At 49.3% G+C, this 13,134-nt stretch overlaps 1 pseudogene; it reads left to right on the plus strand.

Annotated features, from left to right (window-relative positions):
* The first annotated feature begins 7,473 nt into the window (after window positions 1-7,473).
* Window positions 7,474-8,129, plus strand: LOC126029774 (calcium release-activated calcium channel protein 1-like; annotated as a pseudogene).
* The last annotated feature ends 5,005 nt before the right edge of the window (window positions 8,130-13,134 follow it).

A 13,134-nucleotide genomic window follows, 5' to 3' on the forward strand; every position in this document is an offset into this window, starting at 1 on the left:
TAGATCACCGGCTTCACATGGAGACAGGCCAGACAGGCATTTCTCAGGGATAAAAATATCATCCACACAGGCATGGCCCTTCACCTGTATCTTATTCCAGGCCTCTGCCCTTTCTCCTTTCATCCTCTGAGCAGAAAATAAGATCATTTACCCCCATTGACAGAGGGCAGGAGTGGGGGGGAGGGGGAGGCAGAAAACTATGAAAGACTTTGACAGTGCTCTTCTGGGGGCAGCACATCTGGCAGTGCTCAGGGGTTACTTCTGGCGGGGCTCAGTAGACCATAGGTGGTGCCATGGATCAAACCGGGGTTGGCCATGTGCAAGGCAATGCCTTAATCCCTGTCTCACACCTCTGGTCTTTGCTTCCTTTCTGAATTGTACTAATAGGCCCAGGGGATGGCTCAATGTCAGAAGCTCTGGGTTCCATTCCTTGCACTCCCACTAAATAAAAACAAGCTTCAATGGGGCTGGAGAGATAGCACGGAGGTAGGGCATTTGCCTTGCACGCAGCCAACCCAGGACGGATAGTGGTTCAAATCCTGGCATCCCATATGGGTCCCCTGAGCCTGCCAGGAGAGATTTCTAAGCAAAGTGCCACGAGTAACCCCTGAGCACAGCCAGTTGTGACCCCTCCAAAAAAAAATACATTAAAAACAAGCCTCTAGAGATTCTGGATTTGGAGGAGAGGCCACACCTGTCTGTGCTTTGGGATTGTTCCTGGCGTGGTGCTTGGATGTTGCTGCCTATGGTGCCAGAATCAAAGCTCAGGGCTCACACATGAAAGGCCAGAGTTCTGCCATCAGTCACTCTCTACTTACTAGAGCACCTGGTAGGGCAGAGGCACCTGTTGGGCTCCCACCAGGTCTCCCGTCTGGTACTACCACTCACCGATGTATCCTTTACCTGGGAGTAAACTACTGATAATAACACCATGGGTTGTTACAAAGAATTGTGAGGGCCATATCGAAACCCCATAGACTTTGTGCAAGGCAAATGCCCTATCCATACCCGCTGTACTATCTCCTGCCCTTTCAAGGGTTTAGTGTTGGTTTTAGCAAGTGAGGGGAGGGGCGCGCTCTAGTGGTTAAAAGAGTTATTTCACTTGGCTGCTCTGAAAGGCTCCAAATTTAATTTAATTACTTTGATTTGGGCATCACTCCCAGCAATGCTCAGAAGTTTTTCCTGGTTCCACACAAAGAATTTAAATCTGATTATGCTCTGGGTCCATATGAGGTGCCGGGGATCGAACTCAGATTGGCCGTGTGCAAGGCAAGCACCCTCCCTTTGTACTATCACTCCATCCCCAAACTGACCACTTTAATCATAGGCTGGTTATGAGCTTGCCTCATTCCTGTCTTCCACACTTAATCATTCAACAAATCATTGACTCAGTGCAAGTATGTGCCAGTTCTTTTTAGACACTGAGGGGAGAATTGTGAAATAGATAGTAAAGGTGCCTAGCCTGTGGGGTAGTGTCCTGGGGTACAGGAATAGCCCAGGGCCCTGCCCCACCTTCTCTCTGTCTTACACTTTTTCCTTGCCAAATTCCAGGTTTTAAGCTTCCCTGGCTCTGTAGAAATAGATGATGTTCTGCCTTGTGAATTCAGGGCTTAGCTCAAGTGTATCAAAGAAGTGTGAACTTGGAGCTGAGAGATAGCATGGAGGTAAGGCGTTTGCCTTGCATGCAGAAGGTCGGTGATTCGAATCCTGGCATCCCATATGGTCCTGAGCCTGCCAGGAACGATTTCTGAGCATAGAGCCAGGAGTAACCCCTGAGTGCTGCCCGGTGTGACCCCCCCGCAAAAAAAAAAAAGAATTGTGAACTTCTCTAACTACTGGTTCCCATTACAACAAATGCTCCAGGGAGGTTCTTGTTTTCCATGAATTCCCATTAATACTTTGTCCATATGGGAATCCATGTGGGAATTCCCAGGGTCAGGCAAAACAAGCACCTACATGTTTGTACTATCAGTTGGCCTTATTATTTAGAAGGTGAAATAGGGGGTCAGAGCTATGGAGCTATAAAGCAAAGGGCATTTGCTTTGCATGGTGCTGGTCCTGGGTTTGATCCCTGGCATCCCATATGGTCTCCCGAGTCTGCCAGGAGTCTGCCAGGACTTCTGAGTACAGAGTTAGGAGTAATTCCTGAGTACCACTGATTGTGCCTCTCGAAAAAAAGTGAAATAATGGAGAAATAGAACAGCAGATAAAGCCTTTCACACAGCTGACCTGGGTTCAATCTCCAGCATCCCATATGTGGCCCCCCAGAGCCATATATGAGTGATCTCTGAACACAAGAGCCAGGAATAAGCCCTGAGCACTGCTGGGTGTGGTCCCAAATGCAAGATAAAGAAATATAAAAAAAAATACGACTATAATTTACACCTTGGTGTGTTTTCTTGAAACTCAAATGTGAATTACAGGAAGGCTGGGAATTTTCTTCCATCCTGAAACCACTCGTTTCAAGAATCCAGTGGGAGCTCAATCAACTAGTATAAAGCCTAGATCTCATTCCGCTCTTTTTTTCCTGCAGACCTTGAGTTAGTTTCCTCCTCCTCCTCCTCCTCCTCCTCCTCCTCCTCCTCCTCCTTCTTGGTTTTTGGGTCACACCTGGCAGCGCTCAGGGGTTACTCCTGGCTCTACGCTCAGAAATCGCCCCTGGCAGGCTTGGGGAACCATATGGGATGCCGGGATTCAAACCACCGTCCTTCTGTATGCAAGGCAAAAGCCCTACCTCCATGCTATCTCTTGGGCAAGTCACCTTGTTTTTTAGCATTTTGTTTTGTTTTTGTTTTGGGGTCACACCCGGCAGCGCTCAGGGGTTACTCCTGGCTCTACACTCAGAAATCACTCCTGGTAGGCTTGGGGGACCATATGGGATGCTGAGATTCGAACCAACAACCTTCTGCATTAAAGGCAAATGCCTTACCTCCATGCTCTCTCTCCGGTCCCCAATATTTATTTATTAATAATGATTGTTTTCTTGGAGGCCACGCCCAGATGTTACTACTGGCTATGGGCTCAGAAATCACTTGGGGACCGTATGGGACCCGGGGATGGAACCCGGGTCCGTCCGGGGTCAGCCGCCTGCAAGGCAAATGCCCTACCGCTATGCTATCTCTCCAGCCACCCTGGAGTCACCTCGTAATGAGGGGGAAAATGAACTCAGAAGGGGCCCAGAACCAGGGCAGCCCGATCGATCCAGGGTACCGGGAGTGGCTACCAGGAGCCGGCGGGAGGTCAAGCAGCATCAGCGCAAGGCCTGGGCGGGGCCTGGGACGCTTCCGTAAAGAGGCGCGCAGGAGAATGTAAGAGCGTGGGCGGGGACGTCGGGAGCCAATCACCGGACTCCAGACTGATACGCCCAATTTCTGGTGGGCGGGGCGTATGCAAATAGTCCCGGGGAGGCAGCCAATCGCGGCGTGCGCCGAGCAGGGATGCAGGATGCTTCGCTCTTGGGTACCAGTTTCGGTAGTCGCATCTTGGGCGCTTGCAAGAGACGATGCGGGCTTGTGAGTCGTGCGTGGGGCTGCGGCCTCCTTGCTGGGGTCTGGCAGAGCTGGGGGTGGGGCAGGCGAAGGAGGAGGGATCGTGTATTCGATGTAGGCACAAGAGCAAGCTTTTTTTTTTTCCTTTTTACTTACATCTTGTTTATTTACAATTTCATTTAAAGAGGAACCTATTTTAAGTCCTTTTTACGAGTTCCCCAATTTTCTTTTTTTTTTTTTTAATCTTTATTTAATCACCGTAATTGCAAACATGACTGTAGCTGGGTTTTAGTCACAAAAAGAACTAGAGCAAGCTTTAACTTGAGCCACGTCAAGCTCAAAACCTCCAGCCGGACCTCACTCGGCTTTGCTTTCTAGATTCTCCCCTGTGAGCTCGGGCAGGCCGTCCCGTCGAGGATGGAGGTGAGTGTTCGGCCGCCTGCAGACCAAACTGCTTCTTGCTTCATGAGGGACGGGTTGGATCAGGAGGCTGCGGTACTTAAGGCGTGAACCCCTGGGAACAGGTGCTGCAGGTGGGCAGAGGAGCCCGCCTGCCTTCTGGGCTTCCCCTGACCTGAACTTCCACACTTGAGAGCTGGGCTGGGAAATTTGGTGCCACTCGGAATGGGGCTTTCCCAACTCGATGCTGCCACCGTGATTTTAGAGACCTTCAGCCTGGCATGGAGGTGGGATTGGATAACCTCATCCTGCATTCAAGATTCTTTTGCAGAAACTTGCCATTGAATCACTGCTGCGGGAAGGAGGTGGACCAGGTGTCTGGTGAGTAAACTCATGCATGACCTGGGGGACAGCGGCTTCTTCTCCCCCAGTGCAGGAGTGAAAGCAGCGAGGGCTGGTGCCAGTCGGCTGCAGAAGTGACCCCTGGGCTGCTTCCAAGCCTGGAATTCCTGACTTGGGGTCTGGCCTTAGATGGACAATTTTGTTCTGGGTGATGTCAGCTCTGCTAGGGTCTGTCTCCTAGTAAATGACCTCAGACCCAGGCCTCGATGAGTGAGTGGTAAGGCCCTGGGTTTTCCTGGAAAGGAGGGGTGCCTACCTCTGACCCCAGAGTTCCACCAGCACTGGGCAGAGACCCCGTGAAGCTTGGACTTTGCAAGCACCCAGAGAGTCAGGGTCTAGGGCAGTGGACCAATGGCAAGGCCAAGGCCGGGTAATTGCAGCAAGGAGGGGTTCCCCAAACTCTGCCACTTGCTGCTTGGCTGACCTTGGGCAAACTACTCTCTGCACTGTTTATGAATTGTTTTGACTTTTGAGAATGAAGTGGCAGATTTTGGGGCCGGGCCAATAACACAGTGGTAGAACATTTGCCTTGCCCTTGGCTGATCTAGACTGAACCTGGGTTCAATCCCCGGCATCCCATAAGGCCCATGAGCCAGGAGAGATTTCTGAGCACATAGCCAGGAGTAACCCCTGAGTGTCACTGGGTATGACCCAAAAACAAAACAAAAGAATGAAGTGTGTGTGTGTGTGTGTGTGTGTCAATGTGTTTGAGTGTATGTATGCATGCATATATATATGAGTGTGCCTGAGAGAAAGGGAGTCAGAAATGTCCTCATTTGCTGTATAGATCCACTTAATGACTGCGCACCCTCCACCTGCTACTCTCTTGGCCCCCACAGTCCTCACTCTCTCTAAGTGAATTTGTCATGGCCTTATCCAGAGGCCTTGTAGCTTGCTGCTAGAGTGGATTTGATGTTTTGTTTTTGTTTTGTTTTGTATTTTGTTTTTGTTTTTTGGGCAAACCTGGTGATGCTCAGGGGTTACTCCTGGTTATGAGCTCAGAAATTGCTCCTGGCTTGGGGGACCATTTGGTTTGTTTTGCTTTGTTTTTGTTTTTGGGTCACACCCAGCAGCGCTCAGGGGTTACTCCTGGCTCTATGCTCAGAAATTGCTCCTGGCAGGTGCGGGGGACCTTATGGGATGCCGGAATTCAAGCGAATGACCTTCTGCAAACGCCTTACCTCCATGTTATCTCTCCGACCCCTTGGGGGACCATTTGGAATCCCAGAGATAGAACCCAGATCTGTCCTGGGTCAGGCGCATGCAAGTCAAACACTCTACTGTTGTGCTATTGCTCTGACCCCTGTTTTATATTGTTTTATTTGGGGGGGGGGATGAGGCCACACCTGGTGATGCTCAGGGGTTATTCCTGGCTCAACACTCAAAAGATCGCTCCTAGCAATGCTTGGGAGACCATATAGGATCTGGGGTCAATTGGAACACCTGGAACCCACAGCTTCTCACCTTGCAAACACCCCCATGTGAAAGAGGCAAATAAGATAGTCAGGAGCATCAGGTAGTGGGTCCAGGGCCAAGGGCAGCAATTCACTAAGGTTAAAGCCATCCTGAACTGCTCATTATGGGCCTGGCAGGCTCAGAGAAGAGTCCAAGGAAATGTAGCCTACATTGCTGACAGAATCCATGCTCCAAACCCTAGCATTGGGGATGGTGCAGAGAACAGTGGGATTCAAGCCTATTATTAAAGGTGTGGGCTACATTTCCTTCCAGGTGTTCCAAGTGACCCCAGATCCATGGGGCTCCAGGAACTAGGGTATAGCAGTACTTCAGAGCTGGGGCTTGTGGAGGAGATGGCTATGGGGTTTAGGAGTGCTCCCCTGCACCCCCATGACACTTAACAGAGGGCCCTGACATCTGAGAAGCCTTTTGAGATTCCCTGTGTATCAGGGCACAGTTCTCAGAAAGAGCTTGGCCAGGAAGGACGGCATCTGCCCGCCCAGCTCTTTCCTTGTCAGAGCTGGGCATGGAGGTGGTGTCTGCAGCTGAAGCCTCATCCCCCACCCTTTCTCCCTAGGTAACTTGACCTTACCTGCAAGACCCCGCCCATTCCTGGCGTAGGGCTAGGGGCTGGGCGGTGACGCTAAAGGTAAGGTGCCTGCCTTGCCTGCGCTAGCCTTGGACGGACCGCGGTTCGATCCCCCGGTGTCCCATATGGTCCCCCAAGCCAGGAGCAACTTCTGAGCACATAGCCAGGATTAACCCCTGAGCATTACCGGGTGTGGCCCAAAAATCAAAAAAAAAAAAAAAAAAAAAAGATGTAGGGCTAGCGAAGAATGGCTGTGCTTGAAGGGTTATGAGATAAGCCACACATGTGGTGAATAGGGCATGAATAAAGTTGATGCTTCCTGATGCCTGTCTCTGGATGAGTCTGATTCTGCCGTTCACCTAAACCTAGGACCCGCCAGCTGAATGGGGGTTGCGGAGCCACGTGGCATGGGATGGCAGAGAAAAATCCATCCATCTCCATCCTTCTCCATCCACCACCATCGTTAATTATTTAATGCTACATGCAGCTAAACAAGAAACGTGGTTAGGTGGGTGGCAGGGCCAAAATGATAGTCCAGCAGGAGGGTGTTTATCTTGTATGCTCTTTTATTTAATTGGCCCCAGCAATTACTTCTTCAATGCAGACATTTTGGGTTTTTGTTTGCTGATAATTTTTTGGTTGTTTTTACACAATAGGCAGGATGAGGGATGCTGAGGCACGTTGTTCCCAGTTCAGTGATTGGGGGTAGCTCCCAATCACAATGCATGGAGGCATTCAGTTCTGGGGATCGAACCCTAGTCTACTGGAGGCAAGGCATGTATGTTTGCCAGGCAGGAGTTGGAAATCAGCTTTCATCCTGTGAACTACTGTGATGTCACTGATACACAGCTGAGGTAATTTAGGCTCCTAATTCTCCTGCACACACCCAGCTCATGTGGACCCAGGCAGCCTGGGCCCCAAATTCACTTCCTCCATCAGTCCTGTCTTTCCACTGCTCCACCTCGGGAGGGAAGGTCAGTTTCAGCCTCTTACATAGGTGTAAAAACTGAGGCTCATAGAAGCCCAGTGAGTGGCCCAAGAACCTCATGGAGGGAGTACAAGGACTTGAACTCAACTTGCTGGTCTGTAAGGGTCCTACCACCCAGCCTGCCTGTACCTTACCTGCAGATGGCACAGACCATGACATCCCACCAGCCTGTTCAGGAATTTCAATACCTGCACCAGGCCCTGGTGGCCGAGCACCTTTTTGTATTCATGATCAGCACCTGCATCCTGCCCAGCATTGAGGCTGTGAGCAACATGCACAGCTTCAGCTTGGTCAAGAAGTTGCTGCATGAGCACATTCGCTGCCATATTGAGCTAGCCTGGGCCTTCATCATTGTCATGCTGCTTTTCCTCACCAAGGTCTTGCTGTTCTTCTGGGTCAAGGCACTACCTCTCAAGAAGCAGCAGGGCCAAGACATAGCCTAACAGCAAGCCCCCGACTGACGGTGCCCCAGGCAACAGCAGCACTGCCAGCATTATTCCAGGCCAGACTGCTGCCATGGTCTCCTCCACTGCCATCACAGTCCCTTTTACATGATCTTCATCATCTTCACTGCTCAGTTCTCTCACTCCCTGGTCAGCCACAGATGGACTGACAGTTCTAGGAGCTCACAGGACCAGTTTTCCCTCTTGCAGGACCAGCTGGACCACATAGGAGACCCCAGAGGCTGAATTCTGGCAGCCACTATTCCTAAGCCCTCCCACTCTTGGGCATTTCAGCGCTTTGACCTTTATACTTCCCAGTGCTCTTGTCCCAGTGTTCAGTATGGCCTATGTCTCACAGGACAGACTCTCATGAAGGGAAGAGTGCTGGGAAGAGTCTTTTTTATTTTATTTATTTATTTTAATAATATTTATTGTTATCAAAGTGAATTACAAGTCTTTTTTTTTTTTTTTTTTGGTTTTTGGGCCACACCTGGCTGTGCTCAGGGGTTACTCCTGGCTGTCTGCTCAGAAATAGCTCCTGGCAGGCACGGGGGGGGGGGGGGGGGGGGCATGTGGGACACCGGGATTCGAACCAACCACCTTTGGTCCTGGATCGGCTGCTTGCAAGGCAAATGCCGCTGTGCTATCTCTCCAGGCCCTAATTACAAGTCTTTCACAGTAATATTTAAGGTACATAGTGACATAGAATTAGGGTCATTCCCACCACTAGTGTTGTCCTCCCTCCATCCCTGTTCCCAGCATGTATCCCATACTCCCCTGCTTTGCTCCATGGACTGCTAGCATAAGAGGTCTCCTTTGGGGGCCAGAGAGATAGCATGGAGGTAAGGCATTTATTTGGCTTGCATGCAGAAGGATGGTGGTTTGAATCTTGGCATCCATATGGTCCCCCATGCCTGCCTGGAGCGATTTCTGAGCGTAGAGCCAGGAGGAACCCCTGAGCACTGCCGGTGTGACCCAAAAAACAAAAACAAAACAAAACAAAAAAAGAGGTTTCCTTTGTGAATAGCTTGTAGATTGGGTATCGATTCTGGTGTTGATTTTGGATTTGGTGTGTAAGTCTAATCATTTTTGTTTTTGTTTTATTGTTTTTGTGGGGGGCCACACCCAGTGATGCCAGGGTTACTCCTGGCTATGCACTCAGAAATCGCTCCTGGCTTGGGGGACCATATGGGATGCCGGGGGATAGAACTGCGGTCCAAACTAGCCTAGTGCGCCTTACTGCTTGCACCACCGCTCCGGGCCCAGGTCTGATTATTTTTTATTTCCACTCAATGTTCATATGACTGATGCTCCTGGTACCATCCATTTTTCCCCCCTCAAGTTATGAGGAAAAACAAGATGATTCAAGTTCTGTGGTTCTGTTGGAAAAAGAAAAGAAAGAAAGAAGAAAAAAAAAAGCTGGGAGGAATTCATCTAGAGGCTATAAATATCAATTTAGGAAGAGGCTATTTTAAAAGAGGAACACATACTTGGGCTGAAGCTCTAGGACAGTGGGTAAGGCACTTACCTTGCTTGTGGCAAACCCAGGTACGATCCACAGCATCCCATATGGTCCCCTGAAAACAGCCAGGATTGATTCCTGAGTGCAGAGCCAGGAGTAACCCCTGAGTACCACCAGGGGTGTGACCCAAAAAAGAAAAAGAGAGGGGAGAGAGAGATAGAGATAGAGACAGAGAGAGAAACAGAGAGAGTGAACTTTGAAACTTTCTTCTGAGAGCATCGGCACTTCTTCTTCTTCCAACTCTGTATCCTTTCAGGAGGCCATGGATAAGTGCCAGCATGGGAACACAAACATCGCTATTGTCTCCCCCCACACCCCAGCCAGTGCCACCTGGATGCTTCTTGTGCCCTTTCTCCAAACCCCTGTTCAGTGTTGAGTGTGAGCATTGTGCACAAACACAATATACTCATAAGGGTCTCTCTTGTGTCTTGTGGGTTCTGGGCTGCCTTCAATGAATTCTCAGTGCTCTGGTCAACTCAGCCTCTAAGTACATTGTTTTTGAAAATCTTTTGAGGAGTTTCAAACTTCCAGGAAAAGCCACACATGGGGAGCAAGTGGGTGTTTGAGCACCCAGTCCTGTTCCTAGTCTGTTGAGCCTTACGTCCTGCGGCCACTTCAGTACCTCACTGCTGGCCACTGGGACTAAGTAACTGGGTATTTGTTGGCTTCCTGCGGGCCACTGGGCACTTGTTCCCCACTCAGTGTGATTTTGTTTTCTGTGTGTTTCTCTGTAAAGATGCTTATTGACTGTCTGATTCCTGAGGATTGAACCCAGGACCTATGGCACTCACTCTCCTTCACATATTTTCTATATACTTTAGATATTTTCTAGCAAGGCCTGTCACAGCCCTGAGGTGAACTTGAGTAGGGAACATGGCTTTAGATTGTGTAGATGTTGGTGGATGCTGGAGAACCAAGAGAAAACAACCTGTCTGGGAAGGTGGCTCAGTGGCAGATTCTGCACCTTTCATGGGTGAGACCCTGGCTTCAATTCCTGACACCAAGGAAGAGGGCAGAGTTGTGTGCGCAGCCTCTACATGGTGGGCAGATTCTCAAATACTGAAACTGAATTAGGAGACCAGGGACTCTGATCTTCCCCTAAGCACAGCAGAGGTTTTGGGCTCTTTTTTCTTTCTTCTTTCTTTCTTTCTTTCTTCTTTCTTTTCTTTCTTTCTTTCTTTCTTTCTTTCTTTCTTTCTTTCTTTCTTTCTTTCTTTCTTTCTTTCTTTCTTTCTTTCTTTCTTTCTTTCTTTCTTTCTTTCTTTCTTTCTTCCTTCCTTCCTTCCTTCCTTCCTTCCTTCCTTCCTTCCTTCCTTCCTTCCTTCCTTCCTTCCTTCCTTCCTTCCTTCCTTCCTTCCTTTCTTTTTTTTTTTTTTTTTTTTTGTGGTTTTTGGGTCACACCGGCAGTGCTCAGGGGTTATTCCTGGCTCCAGGCTCAGAAATTGTTCCTGGCAAGCACGGGGAACCATATGGGATGCCGGGATTCGAACCAATGACCTCCTGCATGAAAGGCAAACGCCTTACCTCCATGCTATTTCTCCGGCCCCTCTTTCTTTCTTCTTTCTTTCTTTCTTTCTTTCTTTCTTTCTTTCTTTCTTTCTTTCTTTCTTTCTTTCTTTCTTTCTTTCTTTCTTTCTTTCTTTCTTTCTTTCTTTCTTTCTTTCTTTCTTTCTTTCTTTCTTTCTTTCTTTCTCTCTCTTTCTCTCTCTTTCTTTCTTTCTTTCTTTCTTCTTTCTTTCTCTCTCTTTCTTTCTCTCTCTTCTTTCTTTCTTTCTTTCTTTCTTTCTTTCTTTCTTTCTTTCTTTCTTTCTTTCTTTCTTTCTTTCTTTCTTTCTTTCTTTCTTTCTTTCTTTCTTTCTTTCTTTCTTTCTTTCTTCTTTTTTTTTGTTTGTTTGTTTTTTGGGTCACATCCAGTGGTGTTCTTGGCTCGGTGCTCAGAAATCGTTCCTGGCAGGCAACAAGGACCATATAGGATTCCCGGATATGAACCACCATCCGTCCTCGTTCGGCTGCATGCAAGGCAAAAGCCCTATTGCTGTGCTATCTCTCTGGCCCTGTTTTAGACTCTTTGTGCCTAAATACAAGCAGGGGCTGAGTCTCAGTGGAAGAGCACTTGCAGACATATGAGAGGCCCTGAGTGCGATCCCTGGCACTCAGAAGGAGGATCTGCCTCAGACCTCTCAGCCAGTTGACAGTCTCTGCAGAATCACAATTTGATCATCAAGTTCAGGCTTGTGGCAGGGTGAGCAGAAATGTTTCCCTGTCTCAGTGAGCCAAAGGTCTTCTTAGCCAAAGGTCTTCTGTTTTGTTTCCTGGAGCAACACCCAGTGGTGCTCAGGACTCACTCTGGCAGGGGATCTGGGGCTCCCCACTAGGGATCGTGTGGTGCAGGGGGTTGATCCAGGGTGACTGTGAGCAAGACAAGGCCCCTAACCCCTGTGTTATTCCTCTGGCTCCAGACTTTTGTGTCTACTGTGCAGATGCAGACTCTGCAGGGTTTCAGGGCTGCCCTGGGTACCCCAATGTAAACCCAGGTGTTCCAAGGAGATGCCACTTGCCTTCTCTGCCTGAAATCCCGTCCAAGCTTCCACTGCTTCCTCACCTCACTTCACAACACGCATGCTTATTTTTGTGTGTACTCAGGACAAAGACTGGCCAGAATCTGCTTGAATCAGGCTCCCCCTCAACCATTCAGGAGGCAGCATGAGCACCTCATTGGTCTAGTACTAGATGGACAGGGATCTTCATTTTACAGGTGGGGAAACTGAGGCTCAGAGCAGCAGAGCACATTCCTCAGGGCCCAATCAGAGGAGACAGGAAAGAGGAGGTTAATCAAATAATCTAAGTTTTCAGGCGGGGCCAGAACCCTGCTGGGGTGGTGAATGAAACTTCTTTATTCTGGCTTAGTCAGTGCAGCAAAAACCCCTTTGGCTGGTTGGGGTTAGAACCCAGCTGTTGGGTGGGGTCCCCCTACTGCACCCCCACCCCAATTCCCTACCCAGCTCCTGAGCTGTCAGATCTTGCCCTATGCCTTCAGAACATTAGAGCCCAGTGTGGAAAGCCCCTTTTTCCAGCCATTGCCCTGTTCCCCAGGTCAGGCATGAAGCCTGAGCCCCAAAGTCAGTCTCTCTTTAGCTCTTTGCTGTTCCCTTTATTTATTTATTTTTGGAGAAGACACACCTAGCAGTGGTCAGGGGTGACTCCTAGCTCTGAGCTCAGGAATCATGTCTGGTGGTGCTATGGGGACCATATGGTATGCTGGGGATTGAACTCATGTTGGCTGCATGCAAGGTAAGTACCCTACCCACTTTAGGGCTGAGCTGTCCAGTCCATTTATTTCTGTTTTTTTGTTTGTTTGTTTGTTTTTTGGGCTACACCTGTTTGATGCTCAGGGGTTACTCCTGGCTAAGCACTCAGAAATCGCCCCTGGCTTGGGGGACCATATGGGACGCCAGGGGATCGAACCATGGTCCTTCCTTGGCTAGCGCTTGCAAGGCAGACGCCTTACCTCTAGCGCCACCTCATCGCCCCCTTCTGTTTGTTTTTGGGCCACACGTGATAGTGCTCAGGGCTGACCCTTGGCTCTGTGCTCAGGGTTCACTTCTAGTGAGCTCAGGAACCATGGAATCCCAAGGCTTGAACTTGAATCACCAATGTGCAAAACAAGTGCCCTCCCTACAAGTACCCCACCTACAACTGGTAAGACACTTGCCTTGCACAGGATCTAATTCAGTTCAGTCCCTCGACACCTATTGTTCCTGACCCCTGCAGGAGCAATGTCTGAATTCAGAACTCTGCACACCTCAGGGTGTGGTGTGACACAAAACTAAAACAAATTAGTGAGGGAG

This window comes from Suncus etruscus, chromosome 15 (assembly GCF_024139225.1).
Source record: "Suncus etruscus isolate mSunEtr1 chromosome 15, mSunEtr1.pri.cur, whole genome shotgun sequence".
NCBI classification, from domain to species: Eukaryota; Metazoa; Chordata; class Mammalia; order Eulipotyphla; family Soricidae; genus Suncus; species Suncus etruscus.